This window comes from Miniopterus natalensis, chromosome 15, assembly GCF_054644295.1.
Source record: "Miniopterus natalensis isolate mMinNat1 chromosome 15, mMinNat1.hap1, whole genome shotgun sequence".
NCBI classification, from domain to species: Eukaryota; Metazoa; Chordata; class Mammalia; order Chiroptera; family Miniopteridae; genus Miniopterus; species Miniopterus natalensis.
Window position 1 is genome coordinate 30,034,936 of NC_142095.1, and position 24,297 is coordinate 30,059,232.

The window sequence follows — 24,297 nt, forward strand, 5'->3', positions numbered from 1 at the left end:
ACCCACAGGAGCCCAGAGTTTCTGAGGAATGAAGTCTGAAAACCTCACCTCATCTCATGTAATCAGGGCATGTTTCTTTTAGTAAGTGCTGTCTGTCAAGTATACATATTTATAAGACTTTTCCACCAATAATTTAATCAGTGGTTTACAGCACCCTGCGCCAGGCACCGTAGGATGGTAGTTTCTGCTCATCTTTCAGAAACAGACCTTTTGTTCTGTTGAATGGGAAAGGAAGCAACATTCAGCAGGTTCCATTATCTGCAAATATTTTATATGTGTACATCCCACTGCATTTATGCGTTATGTCATTGATGATCAAGCCCATTTACAGGTGAGAAAACAGGCTCTAGGACATCATGTGGCAGAGAAAGCAAATGGGATGCAGAGCAAGCACAAGAAAGCAGGTCTCTACCCCACTGAGCAGTGCTTACTCCTGGTAGGAGTTGCACCCACCTTAGGAGGCAGCGAGTTACCCTCAGTGTGGATGTGCGCAAAGGGGTTGGGTGAACCCCTGCCAGAGGCTATCCTGGAGATTCTTTTTGTGGGACAGAAAGCTGGACTAGAGAACCCAGAAAGTTCAGAAAGTCATGAAACCTTGATGTGGCAGCTACACATATGTGCACTATACAGTTTATAAAGCTTTTCCATGCCTGTTAGCTCCATTGGTTCTCCCAACAATCACTGTAAGAAATGGATTAAAAGTGAAGTGAAGACCTGAAGGAATATTGGGGGTAGCCAGGCAGAGTTATTTTCTGGGTGGGGCCTTGGGTAAGCCATTTTCCTGGAGGATTTCTCGGTTTCCTCGACTATAAAGTGGGAATATCGACAGCAACAGGTATCTAATGGTTAAGTGTAACCCATACCAAGTGCTTGGTGCAGGGCCTGGCATGTAGTTGGTTCTCTGTGAATGTAATCATGGTTATTATAATGATTTTACCTACTATGAGGAAAGGATCTGAGGCAGTGTAGGAGGAGAAGGTCCCTGTAAGATTGAGGGTTTGCGTAAAACCAGGATAGGACTAATAATGAAGAACAGAAAAGGTACTGGAAGCTCAAAGAGGATTGTCCAAGATCACATAGCCAGCAAGTGGCAGAGCCAGACTTAAAACTCAGAAGTGTCTGCTGTGAAGCTACTATGTCACATGTTCCATGGAAATTGAGGTGAACAAAGATGGGTCCCTGGGACTGACCCAGGACAGGGTGTGTCAGGTCCTGGGCCACACCTGGGGCTGCTCTGGGTGATAACAGAAGAAAGGAGGGTGATGTCATGCAGCTAGGGATTGTTCTGGGCCCACGCTTCCCTCTTGGGAAGCTCCTTGTAGATGCTCCATCTGGTTTCCAGGGAGGTCCCTGGTCCAAACCCAAGTTTCCTTGCTGGTCTGAGGCCAGAGGTCAAGGCTGGGTTCAGAGCTACAGAGTGAGTCAGTGGCTTAGTGGGGATTAGAGTTTAGGAGGCTGCTCAGGCTCTGGGATGAGGAGTCTCTCCCCCCCCTTCCTCCTCAAGGCCCCTAGTTTTCCATCTAAGGCCGGCCAGCAACACTTTTAGTGAAGAGACATTTGTTCCGACTTTGGCCTTTCTTTGACCCTCCCTTATATCCCAATGTTGGGGAGGGAGGTTCAAGATACCACTGAACCTGTCTGAACTCCTTCACTTTACAGAAGAGGAAACTGAGGTGCAGAGAGCGGACTTGGTTCCTCGATTCCTCCTTCCACTAGATAAGCTGCCTCCCTCTCAAATGCATGAAGTAATGATGGAGAGAACAGTGAGGACAAAGGAAGGACATGACATTCTGATAGGGGAATTTCAGACACTGTATGAAGTGCTTGGGAAAGTATTCTGCAACAGAAAGCTTTCTTTGTGTTCCTCAGTTCCCAGCAGGTGATGCCACCCTTGCTGACCTCCCCTACCCAAGATGGATCACTTTCTCCTTTGTACCTCTGTGTAGAATCTGTCTGCTGTGTTGTTTATGTAACCTTCTCCCTTACTGCACTGTGAGCCCCTCCAGGGCATCACCACCTACAACTGATCTCTCTGTCCCCAGCACTTGGCATATAGCTTCGTACCAGGATGGTGCTCAGTAAAAGTTTGTTAAATAAATGGGTGTATTCTGGGGGTAACTGTTATCTCAAAGGGGCACACCCCACCAGGATAGGACTTTCCACAGATTCTTCCCAAACCCCAGTGTTACCCTGGTGCTGGGACAAGAGAAGCAAGGCAGGTTGACAGCCTGGGGAGGCAGATCTAAATGCCTGATTTCACAATTAATTATTTAAATTCAAATCTGCAAAGTGCTCCAAAGACATACAGGCAGTTCTAAGAGCTTCTAACAGGTGCCTTGACCGGTTTGTAGCTGGAGAAGACCTCTGAGAAAATGAGACTAGGGCTTGTTCCTGAAATATGATGAGGAATTAACTTGATAGAGGGAGGTCAGGAACAACATTCCAAGCTCAGGGAACAAAGTGTGCACAAAGACCCTGTGAGAAAGGCACAATTATCTTTTCCATTTTACAAATGAGGAAACTGAGGCTCAGAGCAGGGACATGACTTGCCTAATGCTACACAGGTAACGAGAAGAAGCTATGGTTTGCATGCAGGTCTGTCTATGGTTTGCTGACTCCAGACCCCAGGTGCTTTCTCTTGCCAGCTCTGCCCTGGACAGGCAGGAAGCCCAAGCTGGCCTATGTGACATCACAGTGTGTGGGCCAAAGCCCTCCCTTTCCACTGCAAAGGTGGACTCCACATACTCACAGCTCTACTCCTTCCCCACACCCAGGAGCTCACCCACACCCAGATCCTTCCTTTTCTCATTTGCTCTGTACTTCATTTATTGTAGCATCACCTACCTGTGTGACTTAGCCCTCTGTTTCCTCAGGCATACTATGGAGAATCATGCAACAGACTTTTTCAAGCTCCTGACAGTCTGGGATTTTACCGCATATAAGTCTGACCTTGGAAAACTTCTGTGAGCCTCATGTCTAGAAATACCCAAACCAGTTTAAGGTACATTCACTGAGCATATACTGCATGCCAGCCCCTGCAAGTTTGGGAGCTGGGGCTCACAGACAAGGCTCAGACTTAAGGTCTATGGGAGAGGCAGATCCATAAACAGATGACTGAATGCTGTTAAAAGTCTGATAACCTTGGCCAGTCTTGCTCAGTGGTTAGAACGTCGGCCCCCCTAAATGAAGAGTCTTGGATTTGATTTCTGGTTGCAGGTTTGACTCCTGGCCCCAGTCGGGGTGCATGCAGGAGGCAACCAATCGATGGATCTCACATCGATGTTTCTCTCTCTCCCCCTCCCTCCCTCCCTTCCACTCTCTCTAAAAATCAATGGGAAAATACATCCTCAGATGAGGATTAACTAAAATAAACAAACAAACAAAAGCCTGATAGGAAAATGAACAACATTCTGGCAGCACAGGGTTCAAATTGAACATTTGAGCTGGACTCAAAGAGCAAGTAAGAGTTTTCACATGAAGATGTGTGGGAAGGGCATTGCAAAGGGAAGGGACAGCATGTACAAAGGCCCACAGTCAGAAACGGCCTGAGTATACAAAGACTGAGGACAAGTGCACAGTGGCCAGACTGCATGCGGTAGGGAGTGACCAAAGGTGAGAGTTTAAAGCCACAGGCTTGAGATTCTGAAGTGCAGAGGGTGGACTCAGAGGCTGAGAGTGCCGGTCAACAGAGGGGCCCTAAGACTCCTAATTGGGGGCTCTCCCTGCCCTTGTAGGACTGTCCCCTGCCCTTTTCAGCCTCCATTGAAATTATCTGGGATTATGCTAGACTCCCCTCCCTGACAATTGGAGAATGGGAAGGTATGAATGTAACAATGTCTTTTGAGGCTGGAGTCTGGTCTGCCTCCCAATTATCCCTGGGGAGGTAACTACTCAATTTGCAGGGCTTCATTCTCAAATTGCTGCTAATCAAAGATGCCTTGGTGACAGGCATAAATTATTTGCCTTTGAATAAGCCAATTAGAGCTAATAACTGGGGGGAGTGTACTTAGGTGGCTTTGGTTCAACGGCCTTCTCTAGATTGTGGCTTTTCAGAGTCCTGAGTTAGCATGTGCCTTGTCCCATCCCTATCTCCCTGGTCTGAAAAGTGGCTAGGTTTTGTGTTTTGTATAAATAATGTCCAGCCCTGCATGGACTCTCCTCCTCCAATAGGCTGGGAACTACTCTGTGACTCACCATATTTAAAGTGATTGATTAAGTTCATTCATAAAGGTGTTCATGGTGTCCCACAGTTTGGTTTTGGGCTTAGTCTCCCTCTGAGAGCAAGAACTGGCCCAGAATATCTGGGTTCTTTGTCTCTCTGCCTCTTGACGTAAACCTTTTTGCTATGTTCTGCTTTCTGGGCCTCAGTTTCCCTATTTGCAAAATAAATAGTTCAGGGAAGTGATTTCTATGGGCTGACTTGGTTTTTGAGATGGCATATTAGTTTTCTGTTGCTGCCATAGCAGTTGGCTATGGCACACGTTTATTGACTTAAAACAGCATCAGTTTTTTATCTCAACAGTTTTTTAGGTCAGAAGTCCAGTGAGCTGGGTCTGGTACCCTGCTTAGGGTCTCACAAGGCCAAAACCAAGGTGTCAGCTGACCTGGGCTTTTATCTGGAGGCTCCTGGAGAGAATCCACTTCCAAGTGCTTTCAGATTGTTGGCCAACTTCAGTTCCATGTAGAAATGAGGTCCCTGTTTTCATCCTTGCTGTTGAACAGGGACTGGGTTTTGCTCCACGAACTGCCTGCATTCTTTCTTGTCTTGTCCCTGTGGCCTTCTCCTGCAATGGTGGTTTGAGTCTTTCTTACACTTTAAATCTCTGATTCCAGCCAGAGAAAGTTTTATTTGGATGACCTGTGTTTGGGTGACCTGTGATTAGATTGGCCCACCCAGATAATCCAAGATAATCTCCCTACTATAAAGTTTATAATTTTAAATACAGCTGTAAAATCTCTTTTTCCAGGTAATACAAAATAGCCATAGGTCCCAGGATTAGGGTGTGGCCATTTTGAGGTCCATGATTCTGCCTATGACAGTCTGTCCTCTGACCCCCAAAGATTCACGGTCATCCCAAATGCAAAATGCACTCCATCCCAACGTCCCCAAAGATCTCATCCCATGACAGCATCAGCTCAGCATATCTCATCTGACTCTCATCAGCTGAGAAGTTCCACGTCTCATCATCTAAATTGTCTGATAGGGTAGGGTATGGGTGAGGCTCTGGGTATCATAAATCCTGGGGCATAATTCCTCTTCATCTGAACTTGGGAAACCAAAGAAATAAATTATCTGTTCCCAAAATACAAGGTGGAATCAGTTATAGACATTCCAGTTCAAACAGGGAGAAAATGGAAAACAGGTCAGATGATATTCCATAAGTCCTCACATCACTCTTCCAAAAATATGGGGAAAAAACACAAAGAACTAGCCCCTCAGCTCCCTCCTCACCTCTGCATACAGTGGCTGCCTTGTCTTGAGAATACATTTGCACAGCCTTATATCATTTGGTTAGAATCATTTGAAATGTAGCAAAAAGGATTTAGGTAGGACTTAAGAGCGATGTTTGATATGAAAAGGGTTGCTAGCTCCAGGAAAGAAAAAGCATGTGCTTCAGCACCTACGCTGCTCTTTCCTCAATACCAGGAAGTGGGAAATGCACAGGTTTTCACATTAGATCTGCCAATTTCCAGCTGTGTGGAATTAGGGAAGTCATTTCACCCCACTGATCCTTAGTCTCCTCTGCTGTAAAATGGAGCTATTACTGCATGCCTCATAGGCTTGTTGTGAAGATCCAGTGAGAATAATATGTGAAAGTATTTTGTAGACTTGGAATTCTTTGCAAGTGGTAGCTGTTTGTGGTCCGGGCCCTGCTGTGCCCACCCTGGGTTGGGAATGGAGGGTCCCAAGAAGCTTGACTGCCCATGGAGCCTTTTCCTCCTTCTTTGAATGACCCCCACCTCCATGTTAATCTGACAAGAGGTACAGGATCCTGTCTTGTGTGGCATTAGCACAGAATTCTGGCCACAGAGGAGGAAGTCATGCTGTTGAGATAGACCAGTAGGAGAGAAATTTGGCCAATCCATTTCGGTTCAAAAATTATTTTTAAAATGTTTTAATAAAAGGCATCGTGCAGTCCAAAAATTCAAATCTGCAGGGGAAAATCAAATCCTGCATCACTGAGATCCTGTCCTCCAGCCCCCCTCCCAGATATTTTATGTGTGTGCAAGCATGCAGGGATACTTATGTATGCGCATCCCTCCCCCGACCCTGGGCTTTTTCTGAACATTAGTAGCGGTCTATTGAATACACTTTTCCAGACCTTGGTTTTGTCACTTCAGACATTGTTCCCTGTCTGGGTGTATATATCTGCCTCCATTCTTTTTAATGACTGCAAGGAATTCCAATACCTAGTCACCTATTGATAGATATCTAGGTTGTTTCCAGTCTTATGTGTCTCTGAAAAATGCTACAGTTAGTAATTTTATAAACACATTTGAACACATTTAAGAATATATCTGAAGGGTTTTTTAAAAGACAATCCTACCATGCTAACATAATCACTATTAGCATCGGGTTGTGTTTTGTTCTTGTCTTATATGAATGTATCTAGGGTGTGTTTTATGTGGATGTAGTCATATTATGCATAAGATCTCTTACCTTGCTTATTTAATTGCATATTGCATTTGCCTATACAATATTATTAAATAACGTACTAAATTAATAAAAATGACTATGAAACAGTCTGAGATAAACTCTGCAGTCCCAAATGACTGCACAAACACACCATTTGAGTGGCTGTACCCTAAATTAATGGAGTCATTCCCTTTCACTGTAAATTCAGGGTGTCTGTAACATCCTACTACATTGTAAAAGATGCTTAGGTGAACATATTTGTAATTAAAGCTTTTTCAGCATTTGGTTTTATTTCCATAGAAGAGATGCCGGGGGAAAGAGGGTTCCCTGTTGCCACGTGCTCTGCACTAATCCCCCGTGCTGCTCAATCAGTCCCATCTAAGACCAAAATGAGAGCACCATCAAGGGGCAAAGAGGAATAATTGTGAAGACTGTTCATAAAAGTGGAGGCAGTGGGGGTTATAAAGGTAAAGTGCAGGATGAATGGTTGCCTCGCTGTGGGGGCGAGGCTGGCGTGCATGCATTTGCAGAGCTTTGGGGCCCGCTGGGTTAAACGCGGCTCTGCAACTGGTTGATATCAAATTATGGAGGGATGACGAGCCGAGATGGGTTGATGTGAATAATTCAGGATTCTGAGGCACAAAAAGGATTACCAGGGGGAGGAAGATGAATGGACTTAGTTAGAGAGAAGACAGATTTTTTTAGGATAAGATTTCAGAAAAGATATAGGAAAAGTCAGACACCAAAGGGCATGAGCATAACTGACAATTGTCCTTTCTCTCTTATCTAGAAAGAACACAGGTGGGGAGTGGGGTCCCCAGGGGTCTCCCAGGGATCAGTGCCGTCACCAGGCACCAGGCACCAGGCACCAGGCAGTGTTGACCTTACTTACCAGTATGCTTGAGGGGTACCTGCCCCCAGAACAGTCTGCTTCCCAGTGTCCAGGGTCTCACACCCTGGCTTCCCACTGTCTTTTTTCCCCGAAGAAGACTCAGGCAGTTGCTAAAATCAGGGTGTTTGGCTTCATCTCTGCTTGGTGCAGCCCTTGACCTGACAGTTAAGTCAGTGTTTTTTGTTTGTTTTTTGTTGTTTTTCCTGAAAAGGCATAACGTCTTAAGTCACTGCAGCTTTCTGGAACCCAGGGAAATACAACTATACATCCCCATGTTGGAAACGCCAAGCTGTCCACAAACCAACTAGTAGTATTCGCAGCCAGAGCCCTCCACCATTTCCCCACAAAGAACGCCCCCCCTGTGGGGGGTACAGGGAGCTTCTCCAGCGACCTCAGACCCTGAGATCTCAGACAGCCCTCATGCTGCACTGTGGGACCAGCTGCTATCTGGGGGCTGGGAACAGCTTTCCTGGGGGACCAGGCACTTCTAAGAGCAGCCTCCTCACCATCACCAGAGCCACATACAACAGGTCACAGAGGCCCCATCTGGTTGTGAAGCTTGAGAGGTCCGCTCCCTCTCCTCAGCTCCGCTCTTCCCAGCAGGGTCCAGAGCCCACCTCAAGGCCTTACACCCTTGTTGGCACCCATTTCTCCCAACATGTCTCTGCTCCCCTCTCCATCCCTCAGTCAGAATTCCATCTTGTCCCCTTACACCTCCTGTGCCTTTTCCCAGGCTGTGCTTTGTGCCCAGCTGCTCTGTCACTCCTTCTGCAGGTTCACATCCTTCCCAAGGGCACAGTTTGGTCTGTTTTAAGTACCACCTTCTCCATGAAGCCTTTGTTGTATCTTCTGAAGTTAGTGGCATCTCCAATGTCATCTGAATTTTCCCAACAGTTTTCTCTCCTTCTGTTGCAGCTCTGGGGTCTTTCTGCTACTTCCCATTCTGTGGCTGTGTGCATGTATATGTTTTAAAATATATCAATATTGACTTTAGAGAGAAGAAAGAGAGAGAGAGATAGAAACATCAATGATGATAGAGTCGTCATCAATCGGCTGCCTCCCACAGGCCCCCAATCCGGGACCAAGCCTGCAACCCAGGCATGTGCCCCAATCAGGAATCGAGCTGCAATCTCCTGGATCCTAGGTCGATGCTCAATCTCTGAGCTATGCCCGGTTGAGCCAGAATATTATATATATGTATTTTATATATCTTTAATGATTTCAGAGAGAGGAAAGGAGAGGTAGAGAGAGAGAAACATCAGTGATGAGAGAGTCTTTGATGTAGCCCGCAACCCGGGCATGTGCCCTGACCGTGAACCGAACCCTGATCGCCTGGATCCTAGGTCGACGCTCAACCACTGAGCCATGCCCGGCTGGGCCAGAATTATAATTTTTAAGAGTTGTTATATTTATCAAATGAAGTCTTATGTTTCTTGTTCTTAATTTTAAAATCCTGGGAGTCGAATACTTGATATTTCTTCAAGGAAAAGAGAATCTAAATCGAGTCGCCTTTTTCTCATGTTTGACATTTTGCTTGATTTATTTTTTTCCTTTTTAATCTCTGGCTCTCCATGAAAGGAAGGGTCCCCATCCTGAACTTAGCACAATACCTGGCACACAGCAGAGTCTCTGTAAATACTGAACAGCATTACAGTGTGCTCAGCAGTCCAGGAGCCCTTGGGGTCTGTGCAACTTGGAGATTGTCCTGTACATGTGTTAAAAGTAAGATTTGAGTTTGAGAGGAGAATGAGACTGATGTGCTGTGCCAGATGTCCTCTACTCTAGTCTTTTCCTTTTAGCCTTGAAATCTTGGGCTGGACTCCCTCTTCCCTCCCTAGATGCTCTCTTGGGGACTCACACTGAGTCAGACCCGACTGCAGACAGCCCTCAGCCTCAGGGCTCTGCAGCAGGAGTTGTATGCAGAGCACCATCTGGATGCCACTCCGTTCACCAGTCCTGATGGGGGGGAGGGATATGCCAGGTTCACCCTGCCCTTCTCCCCCACCCCTGCTGTTGACAGGTTCCAGCCAACCCCTCCCCATCAGGGAGTGGTTTTCATGGACAAAGCACCAGTCTGGTGGCTGGAGAGAATGTAGAAGTCTTGAGATCTAGATTTGTGCATGTTCAGAGAGCTTTTCCAACTTCTTTTGATCCTCATAGCAACCCTTTGGGTTGGAGAGAAGGGATTCCCACCTGACAGGTAGAGAAACTGAGGCTCAGAAAAGAGAAGTGGCTTATCTGGGGTTGCACACTAGGGGAGACTAGATTTGAACCTGATTCTCCTGACCCTCTAAGTACAGCATTTCTCAAATCTTAATATAAAAACAACAAATAAAACCTTAACACCTATTAAAATGCAGGTTTTCAAGTTTTGCACCCAGAGATCCAGATCCACAAGGTCTGGGGTATGGCCTAGGAATCTGCATTTATAACAAATCCTCCAGATAACCCCAATTCACCCTTAGAGAAACACTCCCCTAACTAGCTTTGGGAAGAATTCACCTCTCATTTGGTCAGGGGAGGCAGCCTTAGGACCTGATTGACACTTCTGAGTTTACATAAAGAAAGGAATACGAGAAAGGGTCCCTTCAAGGACAGCCAGCCTGGACAGGTAGGTGTAGCTGGCAGTGCTTGAGCAGCTTGCTTTTCAGTCAGACTTGGTTTAAAACCCTGGCTACATAGTTTAACGGCTCTGTGATTTGGGACTAGTTGTTTTATGTCTCTGTGCCTCAGTTTTTTAATCTGTGAAATGGAGCTAATAGTTCCTACTTTACAGCCTTGTTGGGAGAACTGAATGAGTGCTGTGCTTGAGTAAAAAGAAAACCCCAGTTTCCCAAAATAGACCACACAAAACCCTATCACCATGCCTTTGTTTATGTTTTTTTTTCCTTGCAGGAAAGTCTTTCCCTCATCTCCCCTTGTAATTCAATACTGCCAGTCTAGTCAGTTGCAAAAGTCTATGATGGCTATCTTGTTACCCTCTAAGGTGTGCAAGGAGGTCCCCACACCTGGGTTTTAGATTAGCTGAGGACAGATGTTCTGTACCTCCTGGAATTTAAGAGTTAACAGAAAGTCTGCCTTAGCTCACTCAGAAAATATAGAGAGAGCTTCTAGGTTTTTATTTGTTTATTTGTTTTTCCTTTTCTGTCACTGGTACATGTCAACAAAATGTTCTTGATGCCTAGTCCCCAAGTCATTTCCACTGTAAGGGTTCTGAAAGCAGATGGGGACTCTCCTGCGGGAAAGGCTTCATCCATCTGCACTGAAGTCATCCTCAACTTGTTGGCCTCATCAACCTATAATTTATTTATTTATTTATTTAATTTTTTTTTATAAATTTTTTTTTAAATCCTCACCTGAGGATATTCTTTTCATTGCTTTTCAGAGAGATGGAAGGGAGAGAGAGAAATACCAATGCGAGAGACATCAATTGGCTGCCTCCCACATGCACCCCTACCAGGGTCAGGGATGAGCCTGCAACCAAGGTATGGCTGGAATCGAACCCGGGACCCTTCATTCCATGGGTCGACCCTCTAACCACTGAGCCAAACCGGCTGGGGCAACCCATAAGTTATTTTGCTCTGGGAAGTTTGAATGAAAACTAATGATGTTAATCACTTTGGGATTGGAGGGTACTTTTGAGAAGAGGGTACCCTACCCCTCAGTGAATGCCTCAGTTTTTACCAAGCCAGTGCTTGAGTACCTTCAGAGATGGGGTTCTTGTCTCCTGATGCAAGGCTATAGCATCCTTGCAGTTTTATCTGTTAGTTCCTCTTCCTGTTCTGAGAGGTTTCAGAAGTTTCTCCAAATAAGGGAGTCTGGGAACAGGTGATGCAGGTGGGATGAAGGCAGCAGGACTCCACTTACTGATGCTGGGATGTGAGAGAGGTTATCCAGACAGGGACCCAGACCCTGGAGCAGGGTTACAAAGTGGGCTTTGGCCCGGCTGGGCATGGCTCAGCGGTTGAGCGTCTACCTAGGATCCAGGCGATCGGGGTTCGATTCCTGGTCAGGGCACATGCCCAGGTTGTGGGCTCAATCAATGACTGTCATCATTGATGTTTCTATTTCTCTCTCCCTCTCCTTTTCTCTCTCTGAAATCAATAAAGATATATTTAAAAAACAAAACAAAAACAAAGTGGGCTTTGTATCAGAAGCAGCATATTTGAGGTAAGCTCTGGAGCAGTGGTCACCCCAGTATGCTCTCTCTTATAGACTTTTCCATTTGTACACCACCTTAATACACTTTATGCTCCAATTCTGCGGAGCTCAATGAAGGTCCCTAGTTCCTCCCTGACTAGTGGCAGAATGAATCCCAGAATCTGGAAGGACTAAGACTAAAGTTGGGGGCTGGGTTTCCCAGTGGGTAGAGGGAAAGGGTGAGGAGATGAAGAGTCGGGCTGCTTGGAGGCTGGATTTGGAACTGGGTGTAGATACAGAGGTGAGAACCCATGCCCACCAAACCCTGTTTATTTAGGTAAAGGCGACTTGCTCCTATAAAACTCTTCCCTGGTTGATGAAACTTCCAGCTTGCTTTACATAAGACTTTTCTCCTTGAATCTCTAAATAGGGGGTTTGTTATAAATGCAGATTCCTAGGCCATGCCCCAGACCCTGTTTTCATTGAAACTGGGTACACAGTCTGATCTTCATGTCACAGAAAATGTTTCAGCCAGTTTGGGAGCTCAAGACATCCTCCACTGGAGTGCTGAAAGATGGGATTCTTGAGGATGGGGCTGAGGGAAGAGGGTGCCATGCCGACCTCGTGGTTCTGTTTTCCAGCTCATTGCCTCATTTCCAGCACTTTTCTTTCGTCTCAAGCCAGAATGGCCTATGTGATGGGTGGTTTTTCCTAGCCTTCCATTGTTGTAGTCTCTGTCCTGGGCGTGTGGGGAGCATACTGTGCCAGATGGCATTGCAGCCAAACTATCAGAACCCATATTTCAAAGCAATTACTGATCAAAAAAAAGGCTTAGTTGCTAAGCTCATAAATACTTCCAGACATCAGGCCACAGGCCCCGAAAACTGCTCACATGGCACCCAGGCCCATCAGGGAAAGTCACCTGACATGCCCCTGCACTGAGTCTGGAGTCGGGAGCCTCCATTCAGGGTCAGGTCACTCAGCCCCTCTGGGCCTCAATTTTTCCTCTCTTGAGTTGGAAGTAATGATACCTACCTTACAGGTTTGTAGGGAGAATCAACTGAGATGAAATATGTGGAAGTGTTTGTAGATTGTCAAGTGTTGTGCAGATCTTAGCTGGGCTGTAAGACAATCCTTACAGCTCATTCTTAGAGCATAAGGTTTTGGGAAAAATCGAAGGAGGCTCAACTTAGGGAATCACTCCCCTACAGGCAGCATATGTAGTTTCTTTGGAGTCAGAGATCAGTTCTGGTCCTGACTCCACCACTCCAGAAGCCTCAGTCCTCTCACCATAACATGGGATGATAATACCCCATTTGTAGACTTATTGTGAGGAGTAAATAAGACCATACAGGTAGGGACTTAACCAGGGCTTGGTACACGGGAAGCTCTTGGTGTAGTCATAATATTAACACTGCCACGAAAGACTTTCAGAGTTTATCATTATGAATGAGATTTTTGTGATGATTTGTTCGGGAATGCTGGCCCCTACCTTAAATACCTAACATGTCAGTTTGCTTTCTTGCCCACCATCTCATTTGATCTCCCAACAGTCTGTGAGATAGGTAGGCAGAGCAGGGATTTTCATCGCCATTTTATAGATGAGGAATCTGAGACACAGGAGGAAAGTGGTTTTGCCCAAGGTCACAGGGTGAGTAACTGGAAGAACAAGAATCTCCTGAGTCCCAGAACAGCCCTTCCAGCTCTGAACTATTTTGAGGTTTTAAATCCAACCCCAAAATTTATCCCTAGTGGGCTGTAGCCTGGAGACCTGGGTCTGTCCTGGATGGAGCTTTCAGTAAACATTTAAACAGCAACAACATAGCTACTATGCTAGAGTCACTGTTCTTTTTATATGTCAGCTTACTAAGTCCTCATGGAAACCCAGTGAGAATCACTACTATTATTCTCACTTCACAGATGAGCAAACTAAGGCAGAGAAAACTTGCCCCAGGTTGACTAGCTGGGAGGTGGCAGAGAACCAGGTTTCGGAAACAGGTGGGCAGGCTCCAGGTTCTGTGCTCCTAGTCAGCATTCCCACTTCATGGACTCAACGTGAGGCAGTTTGTGTAGAAGGTGCTAAGGTACAGAAGTGAGCAGGACATGAGCCTACATTTTGCTGCAGACTTGCCATGCAGCCTGGAGCAAACTTCTTTCCCCTACCTCCCCCACCTTACTTTGCACATCTTTGTCATGGGAGCATTAGACTGCCCAGCTCTAAGAAAGGGTGGCATTTCTCTGGGTCCCACGGAAGGTCGGGAGTGCGGAGTGGCCAGATGGAGCCCCAGCCAGCCATTGTGTGCTGAGCTCACAGGGCGGCCGGGTGTGGCCCCAGCACTGCCAGGCTCTCCCCAGGGAGGAAGTGTCCATGTTTACAGGAAATGCAGGACAAGGCCTAGGAGGTGGGTGGAGGAGGGGCAGCCTGCCTCCAGGAGCCCTGAAAATGTATCTGGGCACTGGTGGGGCTGAGGGCAGGTGCCCCTCTTCTCACCCCAAGGATAAGGCTTTTTGTTGATGTGGAAGGGAAAGATCTCACTTTCCAGGTGCCCCTATCCCTCCCCTCGCCTCTTTCCCCCAAGACTGCCACACCCTGGAGGCCTCTAAAACCCCAAGCCAGCTGACCCCCTTCTCTTGTGGGAGGCTCCTGGGAGCAGTGGAAGGAGTGCTGAGCTGGGTGACAGATCTACCTCTGTTCCTTCCCGCTCTGGACCTCAGTCTTCCAACCTGTTAAATGGGTGACTTGCTGCAGCCCTAACAAACACACAGCAAAGCTCACCGCTCTTATGGAGCCCACAGCCCAGCTCTGAGGACAAGATGGGAAAAGAACAGGCCAGTCCCATTCAGCCCTGTAACCCAGCAGTGCAGGTTGGCTCACAGAAATGTCCCTTAAGAAGAGTGTGTAAATTGAAATTTTGTAAAAAATGAGCCTTGTGTTGATTATACTGGGAGTATGGGTTATTTTTTAAAGCCTGAGTAAGAATTGAAAAGGAAACTAACTTCATTGAGTCCATGTCAGGTGTCAGGCACTGTCATCATTGCTTTTACAGGCCCCAAATCACCTTTTAAGAGACAGGATTGTATTTGAGAACAGGAGACCTGAATTTAAGTCTTGGGACTGTCACTTGCTAGCTGGGTCACTCTGAGCAAATCCCCTAGTTTTTCAGAGCCCCAGTTTTCTCACGTGTGAAATGAGGATACTAGTTTGTTATTTCCTACACCTTTGTCTTTATCCAACAGGCTTGTCACCAGCTCCCCAGACTGTGGCCAGCCTCCTGTGGTCTCCTGACCTCCAGCTTATCCCCCTCCCTTTGCTGTTCACAGGGGGCCAGGATGAACTGTCCAGGGAGCAAAACTTCCCCTGGCTAAAACCTTTTGCTGCTCCCTAGTACCCCTGGGATTCATGGTCCAGGTGTGCCTTAGCCCTGCATTTGAGACCCTGGTTGCCTTAATCAGCCTCTCCTCCTGAATCTCCTTACCACACAGTGGATGACTGTGGCTCCCCATATTCACGCCCTGACATTTCTCCTCCCTGTGCCTTTGTATAAACTTCCCTAGAATGTTCTCCCCTACCACTCTTTTCTTTGTCCCCTACTCAACCTTCAGACTCAGCTTAGACCTCACCCTGGGCCAGAACCCTCCTGTGCTCCTTCCCCCGCAACATACAGGCTTAGGGTCCCTTTTTTGTGCTGCTTCCTTGAAGCACTCACCACCCCATCTCCTGTCTGTCTGTCTGTATACATCCCCACTAGGCCATGAGTGCTTCGGGGGCAGATAAGGGGTATCTCCTTCACCCCTCTGTCCCCAACACCACGCAGGACAGAGCTGATTTTGGTACATCTCAATCTGTGTCTGTTCACGGATGTACACAGGGACCTGGCTGGAGTTGCTTCCCCCATGAGTCAGTTAAAATTAGGAGGTATTAATTGAGCACATTCTATGTTCAGAGTTTAACATGGTGGGCTGGCAAGAAGGAGCTCAAGTTTGGTGAGAGAGAGAATACCTTTCAAAAGCTAAGATGAGGGGTGTTCGTGGGTACAGGGGCATGTACAAGGCCCCTGCAAGTAGGTATGGCTGGGCAGGGGCAGATTCTGAAGCTTACCCAACTTGGAGGGGGAATCTCTTTAAGAAAAAGAATATGCAAATAAGAATATAAAACAATTTGGTAGAGACATGAAAGAGACCCATGCAGGTATGAAGCTTAAGCCTTACTACCTTCCTGTTAGACCTGCCTTAGTAGTCAGAGAAGGCTTACTGGAGTAGGAGGTGAGGTTAGCGTTGGGTCTGGAAAGAAGAATCCATCAGCAAGGGCATTGGAGCCCTGGCAGGTGTGAGGGTGTCAGATCAGCAGACATGTCCCAGGCATCTGTTCTCGGCTGGCAGCCCCTGCCCTTGAGAAGCAGGGTGGATTTATAGGATCTTAAAGGCCTTTGGCAAAGGGAAGCATTTTTCTGAAAATTCTTCCCCATTCGGGAAAAGGAGGTGGATGGAGTTCAACAAGACCACAAGATAAACCATGTGATGAGAGTGCATGTGTATTGTGTCTGGGTCCAGGTGTGTTGCCCTTGCCTCATCGACTTCCCTTCTGGATCTGAGCCTTAGTGTGTTCGTCTCTGTCTGGTTTTGCGTGATTGATTTCCTATGTCCCCATCCAGGCATTCCACTTTGGCCACATGTGACTCGTGGTCATGCATGTCAGAATGGCCCCTGCCCTCCTGCCCTCCTGTGCCAGTTGCACTATGGACACTTCTGTGTCCTGGCACCTCTGGCACAACAGGTTCGTGTCTGTCTCCTGGCACAGGGAAGGCAGCCGTGAACCAGGTGAATGAAGGTATCTGATGAGTAGGTCCACCTGCAAGTCATCTGCTATGGTTCTCTCTGGGAGAAGTTGATGGAAGGGGAACAGCAGAGTGGACCTTGGGCACGTTGTATAACTTCACAAAGCCTCAGTTTCCCCGGATGAAAAATGAGAAATATAATGGTGTTTGCCTTACTAAGTGGTTGAGAGGATCAAATGGGATAATCCATAAAACACAGTCAGCTCAGTGCTCCATAAACATCAGCTGCTATTGCTGGTAGAAGCAGTGTAGATAGTAGGCTCTGTAGCACAGGCTCTGAAGCCAGATTCCCAGTGTTCAGACCCCAGCTCTGCACTTAACCCTAGCTTATGATTTTTTCTTGTATGTTATCTCTTTAATTAGTCTGTCATTTTATGAGGCTTTTGCAGATCTTCTAATCATAATATTTTTCCCCCTAGACCTCCGAACCTCAATTGATTATCTGAAAATAAAGCCTTCATAGTCACAGCTATGTTTCACTTTGGCTAGGAAAAACAGTAGTGTTTGCTTGGGGCGGGAGCAGGCTAAACTGGAATCAAGAAAAACAAAGTTCGTTGAAAATCCCTGTAACCATACTTCAAGTCTACTAAGACGGTTAAAATTAAAAAGACAGACAATAATAAGTGCTGATGAGGATGTGGAGAAATTGGAACCCTCAACACTGCTAGTGGGAATGTAAACTGGTACAGCCACTGTGGAAGACAGTCTGGTAGTTCCTTTAAGTATTCAACATTGAGTTACCATATAACCTAGCAATTCCACTTCTAGGTATATCTCAAGAGAAATTAAAACATTGTCCACACAGAAACTTGTACACACATGTTCATAGCATTATTCATTAGCCAAAAAGTGGAAATAATTTGAATGTTCACCAACAGATAAACAAAATGTGGTACAGCCGTACAGTAGCATATTATTCAGCCATAAAAAAGAATGAAGTCCGGATACATGGATGAGTCTTGAAATAATTATCCTAAGTGAAAAAAATCAGACACAAAATGTCATATGTTTTCTGATTTCATAGATATGAAATGTGCAGAATAGGCAAATCTGTAGAGACAGAAAGTAGATCAGTGGTTGCCAGGAATTGGGGAGCGGGAGGAATATGATTACTGCTAAAACATATGGGGTTTCTTTCTAGATTGATGAAAATGTTCTAGAATTAGTGATGATGGTCACACAACTCTGAATATTCTAAACACTGAATTGAACATTTTAAAAGGGTAAATTTTATGGTATGTGAATTACATCTCAATGGAACTATTATAACAGAAAACAAATCCCTATGAAACCATTGACACTGTATTTTAAGAGGAAGGGTGGGGACGTCACAGGTCAGAGAGCAAGGATGTACTTCTGTTTTTACTTAGTGAAAAGTGGAAATTGAATTTTTTTAAAAAGCCTCTCCTTCAGTTCTGTTTCTGGGAACCATTACCAGTGCTATCCCTTGGCTGACCCTGGGTGCAGATTGCATTCCCTTTAAGAGGGAATGGAGCAGAGCCCCACTCTAGAAGTGAGGAGGCTCCAGACCCGCAGCTGCTCTCAGAGCCTGGCCTCCATGCTGTGGGATGCATGCAGTCTGGTCTCACCACACTGTTTCACATCTCTGAGTGTTTTGTTTCTCCACCTCCATTTCACAGATGTGCAAACTGAGGCCCAGCAGGATGGTCTCATGGCTTAGATCATGCAGTAGGTTAGAGATGAATCCAGGACTCCCCAGCCTTGGACCCGTGTCCTCTTGGGCTCTTTCCATTGTATCAGGTTGAAGGTTCCCAGATACAGTGCAGATGGCTGTATCTGTGAAAATACCAATGTACCTTTAAGAAAGGGGAGCAGAGGAGCAGGGGAGGGGTCAGTTTTGAATGACAAGGAAGTACCAGAGCAAAAGGTGACAGCTGGGGAAGTCCTAGAGGGATCATTTGAATGAACTCTGAAAGTGGTATGAGGAATAGGCAAAAGACAGGACTAAATGCCTGAGGATTGGGAAATCCCTGATTGTGCACCTAGCCCTCCCCTCCATCCACTTCCAAACTCTTCCAGCAGCTCTGCTAATTAGGATAGTCACATTTGCCAGATCCGTCATCCTGTCTCCTCCATCTCAAACTTTCCAGCTCCCAGAGAGCTCACCCCTGAAGCCCCTGCCCTTCCCCACTGAGCTGGCAAGCTTTAGAAAGGTCCTAGTCTGCCTTGGAGGAGCCAAAGGGTGTTGCATCTGCAATCTGGCCTCCTTCACACATGTTATAGCACCAACAAGGACAGAGTTTGGGGCCAGAGCGCCTGCTGAGAGATCCCTAGTGGGGAAAGTGTTCCTTTTTTATGAGTTATTGGGCTCTTTTGGCCATGCTGGGGGTTATGACTCCCAACAAGTGTGACATAGGACAGGATTTCATGGGTAGAGTTGGACAGCTCTGGACCAGGTTACAAAGTACTCCTTTCCCCACATGGATGCACATGTCCTTTTATGACTCTAGGCTGCTGGAAAGGACTGTGCTCGTTTGAAGAGTCATTTAAGGTAACGCGCTCTAGGCAGCTTTAATTTATGTTCCCTTTAAAGCACAAGTTGACCCAGAGGGAGGACACAGCTCCCTGGAAACTAGTCTGGAGGTTTAGAACTTGGGCCTTGTGTAGGCTCTTCTGGGCTCGCCAGAAGGGACCTACTACTTGCCAGGCAGTGGCCACTGTCACTATCATGCTCTCATTTAATTCCACAGTGAACCTACTTAGTCATCCCTACTTTACAGATAAGAAACTGAGAGGTTCAGCGACTTCCCTAAGGTTACACAGTGACTCTCTTATATCTGATGCCAAAGTATAGGCCCCTGGGTCTCTCAACTTACAGTGCTGACCACGTGGCTCTTTTGCATTTTCCCTGGCATCTTCCATGATTCCTGATTTACAGATTTTAAAAAGTTAAAAACCAAAAACTGAGGCATGGAAAGGTTAAGCAGCTTGCTTAAAGTAGAGCTGGAATTCAAACCAAGCAGTCCAACTTCTGAGTCCACCCTCTTAACCCTCAGTACTTTGCACTGTTCTTTCTTTGAGGCCAGATAGAGTACTTTAGTCATCTTTGACTCCTCCACGTGTTGGGTCCTTGAAGTAGATGCTAATCCATATTTGTTGAATAAGTGAGCAAGGGAATGGGTAGATAGAAGGATGGATGATTGGATGGCTAGATAGTTAAGGGGGCAGATGGAAGGATGGCTGGATGGGTGGGTAGATGAATGGATGCATGGATGGATGGCTAAGTGGATGAGTAGTTGGATGGATGGACAGATGGGTAGGTGAGGAGATGGAAGAGTATATAAATGGGTCAGTGGTTGGGTTGAAGGGCTTTCTCATGTGTAATATATTGGTAAGTTCATAGAAGCTGTCTGGAGACAACACCTCACTTAGTTATGATTATAATGGATGTTTTAACTGGAAAGGCCATAGAACAATGTCTGTTTGTTCTCCACTAGTACATACAGTACAGAGCCTGGAACATGGAGGGCTCTTAATAGGTATTCTTTTGAACGACTGAAAAACCAAACAGACAGGCACCAGATAGCCAAAAATGTAAAGCTCTGTGGTCTTCCTCAGACCATACTGTACAAAGGACCCATCTCAGAGTTGTATGTTCTCACAGGCTGGGAAGATGGATGTGGTATGTAAGCGTTCCCAGTCTGTTTTCTCAAGGGAAGAAGTGGTTCCTCACCCAGGACATAAGTTCTGCTAGGACCACGCGGAGCATTTGGACAGAAGGTGTTAAGGAAACATTTCTCAGAGCTGATTTCTTCCCCTATGTTTGATGCTTAGCCTAGTAGCAACTATCCAGGGTCTGAAGGAGCAACTCTGTTGACACTAGTGCTCTTAGAATCAGAATGTTTTGTTTTGCTTATTTAACTAATGACTTCTGTCCAAGATAAGGTCTGTCACTACAATTTTCACTGAATCTCCAAAGACATTAGATAATACTTGCTCTTTTCTGTTGTGAAAGCATAGAAAATGGCAATTATCCTTATTTGTTGTGTCCACAGTGAAATAAAAAAGCCAGAAATATCATTAAAGCACCCAAACTCTTGTCTCCTGACTTTTGTTTTAGTTATCTTTTGAGAAAACAGAAGTCATAGGAAGAAGTAGAATTAAAAGAGCGTGGGCCACATTTCTAGCAAAAGCTGAGGTTGTATTGAGGACAGATGGTTGGTGGGTCAGAGTCACCATTTTATCTCTGTGAGGTCTGAGCATCTCCAATGGTGAGCAAGATCATTTGAGTCAAATGTTATAGATTAATAATTATATGGTTTATTTTAAAGTGTTAGAAGAACACACAGTGTGACTTCATGGATATTATCACTTAGGATGGAGCCAGAGTAATAATAGCACATGTTAAAAATAAGTTGACTTTAAGACAACAGTAGGTAAATAATAGAATAGCTGCCTGCAGCTAGGGCTGAGCTGGTTTACATGATTTAACTCATTGAATCTCCCCAACAGCTCAGTAAATTAGGCATCACTGAGGCTTGGAAAGTTTAAACATGGCCAATAAGTGGCAAGCCAGAATTTGAACCCAATCTGACATGAGAGTGTGAGCTCTCATCTCTGCGCTCTACTGCCTCCTGAAAATAAAATAAAATAATAGCACAAATAACAAAAACAAAACCCACTTTGCCCTTTCAAACCGAGACCCACTCCACACTTCAGTGCACAGAGGGAACCCGTGTGGGCCTCTGTTTTCATGTCTGTAAAATGAGATCAAGCATAGGGAGAGGCCTCTTCAGAGGTAACACGTGTTGGCCTGGATTTGCCATATGACCTTGACCCAGTCCCTTCGCCCCCCGGGGGGGTAGGCTTCCATGAGCTCTCTCTGCAGTGTCACCCACAGCTCATCTGGCCTCCATGGAATCCAACCCTCTACTTGGTTTGAGGCAGAGCCCCAAGATTTGTGATGCGCGGCAGCGTCTGATGTTGGACAGACTTCACAGCAAGCATCAGGGCCCAAGGACACCCACCTTCCTGTCCCAAGTTGAGCAGATCCTTGCCTGAGAGGCTGAGCTGTTGGATTTGAATTCCAACAGCACTGGAATATCCCTGAACAATTTAAGCAAGAGGGTGACACAATGAGATTGGGTTTTGACAAGGTCCCTCTGGCCTCTGGGTGGGGAACAGATTGGAGGGCAGCCAGGGTGGGACAGGAAAGGACAGGAAAGCAGCTGTTACAGATGTCCAGGCAACAGATGGGTTGGACTATAGAGGCTATGATAGAGATGCAAGCAGAGGTGAGAGATAATTTAACAGTAAATCTGGGAGGGGTTTAATGCTTAAGTAGAGGATGGCTATGCAAGGAGATGCTCAGATTTCTGGCTTGCTGCTTGGGAGGATGGTGACACCATCACCCTGTGGGAAGCTTGGCTGAGAATCCCTTCTTCCTTTACAGCGCATTCTAGGAAAGGCCTGGCATATGCCTTCTTTTCCTTGATGATGAGGATGGATGGTCCAGGAGCACAGTTAACTGCTCCATCCCTCACCGTTACTGGTTATCTTCCACAGAGCATCATGGGCTCCTGTTGGGGCCAAATGTAGCCATTCCTCCTAAGGGGAGAACAGGCCACTCCTTGCCTGCTGGTCACGTGGTTGCAAATTGATGCAGGTGGCTCTGGAATGAGGGGAGCTAGGGCCCAGTGAGACCGGTTCATGCAGTCACTTTCCCTGATCGTGGTTCTGAACTTGCTGAGCAAGTGCAGTGTGTCTGACCTTTAGGCTGGGTACAGCTCCTTAGTGGAGGGAACTGGTGGCCCCTGACAGTGAAGGAGGTGTAGGGTGGTCCTTGGAGGTCTCTCTCATGCCTTTGGTGATACATAGTTTGTTGCAAAATATGTTGTGTGCTTTCACAGTTTGAAAGAAAAGGCCAACAGAGTAATTTTTGAAAAGGAAGAACAAAGAGGTCTGACCAGCAGAGTAGCCAGTTGGGTCATAAAGTGGATCTTGGCTCAGCCTAAGGTTCAGGATCAAGGCTCAGCCCAGGTCAGGACTCAGTTTTGGCCTCTGCACACATGTACACAGGTATAGTACCCTCCACACATATACTATGTCAGCAGACTCGCAGGCAGAAACAGGCCCCACCATCACAGACCGTCTTGTCCTTGATCTCTCTGGCCTTGTGGCCCTGTGTGACTAGGGGATGCTCATCCTGCTCTTGTTTCCTGGGCTGCAGATTGTTATGGAGATAGGTATCCATAATCCTGTCTCCTACAGTAGGTGAGAAGGAGCTCCAGGATGGGCCCCTAGTTCAGATGTAGCCTAAGGTTCAGTTTCTCCTCTTCTGATGTCCCCTACCCGTCATGTTTCCCCCTGCATAGACCAGGACTTGAGGCAAATGTAGTGCTCCTGCCTACATAAGCCCTGGGCTAGAGTTGGCCCAGCCAATCCAGCAAGTGGATGCTCCCTTCTCTCCTCCCATCCATTCATGCATCCATCCCTCCATTATTCCAGCATCTCATGCTGGCATTCCCAGAGGGCAGGAATAAATGTGTGATAAAAATTTAATAAGACTAGATGCCTGGATTTTGAGTATGATGAGAAATTTTGTGAGAAGTCTGGGACCCCATTGCCAAAGGCAGGAGGGAGCCATTGAAGGCTTTTGAGCAGGAAGGGGTCATGGCCTGATCTCTTCTGTAGAACAATCACTCTGCTGTGTGGAGAGGGAGGCCAGGAACAGGGATCAGGGCAAGGGGGCTATTATGAGGCCAGAGCCTCATCTTTGGGGATGGCTTGGAAGTTGGAGAAAGGAGAATTATTCTTGTCACATGCCAAGCTCTTTGCCGTCTCAATGCCTTTCCGTATGCTGCTTTCCCTACCTGGAACAATTCCTCATGCTATCACAAAGCTGGTTCCTCCTCCTCCTGGTCTCAGACTCAGAGAAGCCCTCCCTGAACTGTCTAAATAGTTCCCTTTTTTTATTCTCTATGAAAACACCTCCTTCCTTTACTTATCACAATTTATGATTGTATATTAGTTGCTCCCTTTTGAGGACAGGGACCATATCTGCTTTAGTCACCTGTGTTTTACTGGCTGTGTAGCTCTGTACTTGACATAAAGTAGGCAGTCAGTAAATATTGATTGAATGCATGTGTGAACTAAGTAATTAGTGGAATGCTTACATAATAATCATAGTAATATAGATATGAGATTGTTATCACACCTGTAGAGTTGACCCTTGAACAATGTGGGTTTGAACTACACTTAAACACATTTGTTCAAGGGTCAGCTGTACTTTCTATACAGTTGGGGATTCATGTGTGCAGAGGGCCAACTTAAGTTATACGTGGATTTTCAACTGCGCAGGTGGGGGGGGGGCTAACCCCTGCATTGTTCAAGGGTCAACTGCATATGCTTTCTAAATATTGATCCTCATGGTATCTGCCAAGAAAGTGAGATGGGAATTATCCCCAAAAAGCCTAGATAGAAACTGATACCCTGAGTTGTGTCTTATCCATGACCTAGCTGATGGCAAAGCTGGGATTAAGGGCTGGCATGTGCATCCCAGACTTTGTCTACCACATCATTGCATTTCTTCTATAGGCCCAAAGGACATGGCCACCTGTGGACTGACCCTGCTGCTTACCGGCCAGTCTAAACCAAGAGATCAATCAGATTGAACATCTCTTGCCCTCATAGTAATTATTTGTACCTTTCTTTAGCATCACAGTCTGCCTTGTATCTAACAGGGAGAAGAGTCTGTCTTAGACAACGTGTGTAAAGGCACTGAGGCAGAGGTTGGCATGTTCATGGAACTTAAAGGAGGCTGGAGTGGGGGG

The 24,297-nt window shown here is 46.3% G+C and overlaps 1 protein-coding gene across 1 annotated transcript in view; it reads left to right on the forward strand.

Annotated features, from left to right (window-relative positions):
• The window catches only part of FGD5 (FYVE, RhoGEF and PH domain containing 5), a 100,686-nt gene that overhangs the window by 15,084 nt on the left and 61,305 nt on the right, over nt 1-24,297 (forward strand). The gene's annotated exons all lie outside the window — the stretch shown is intronic.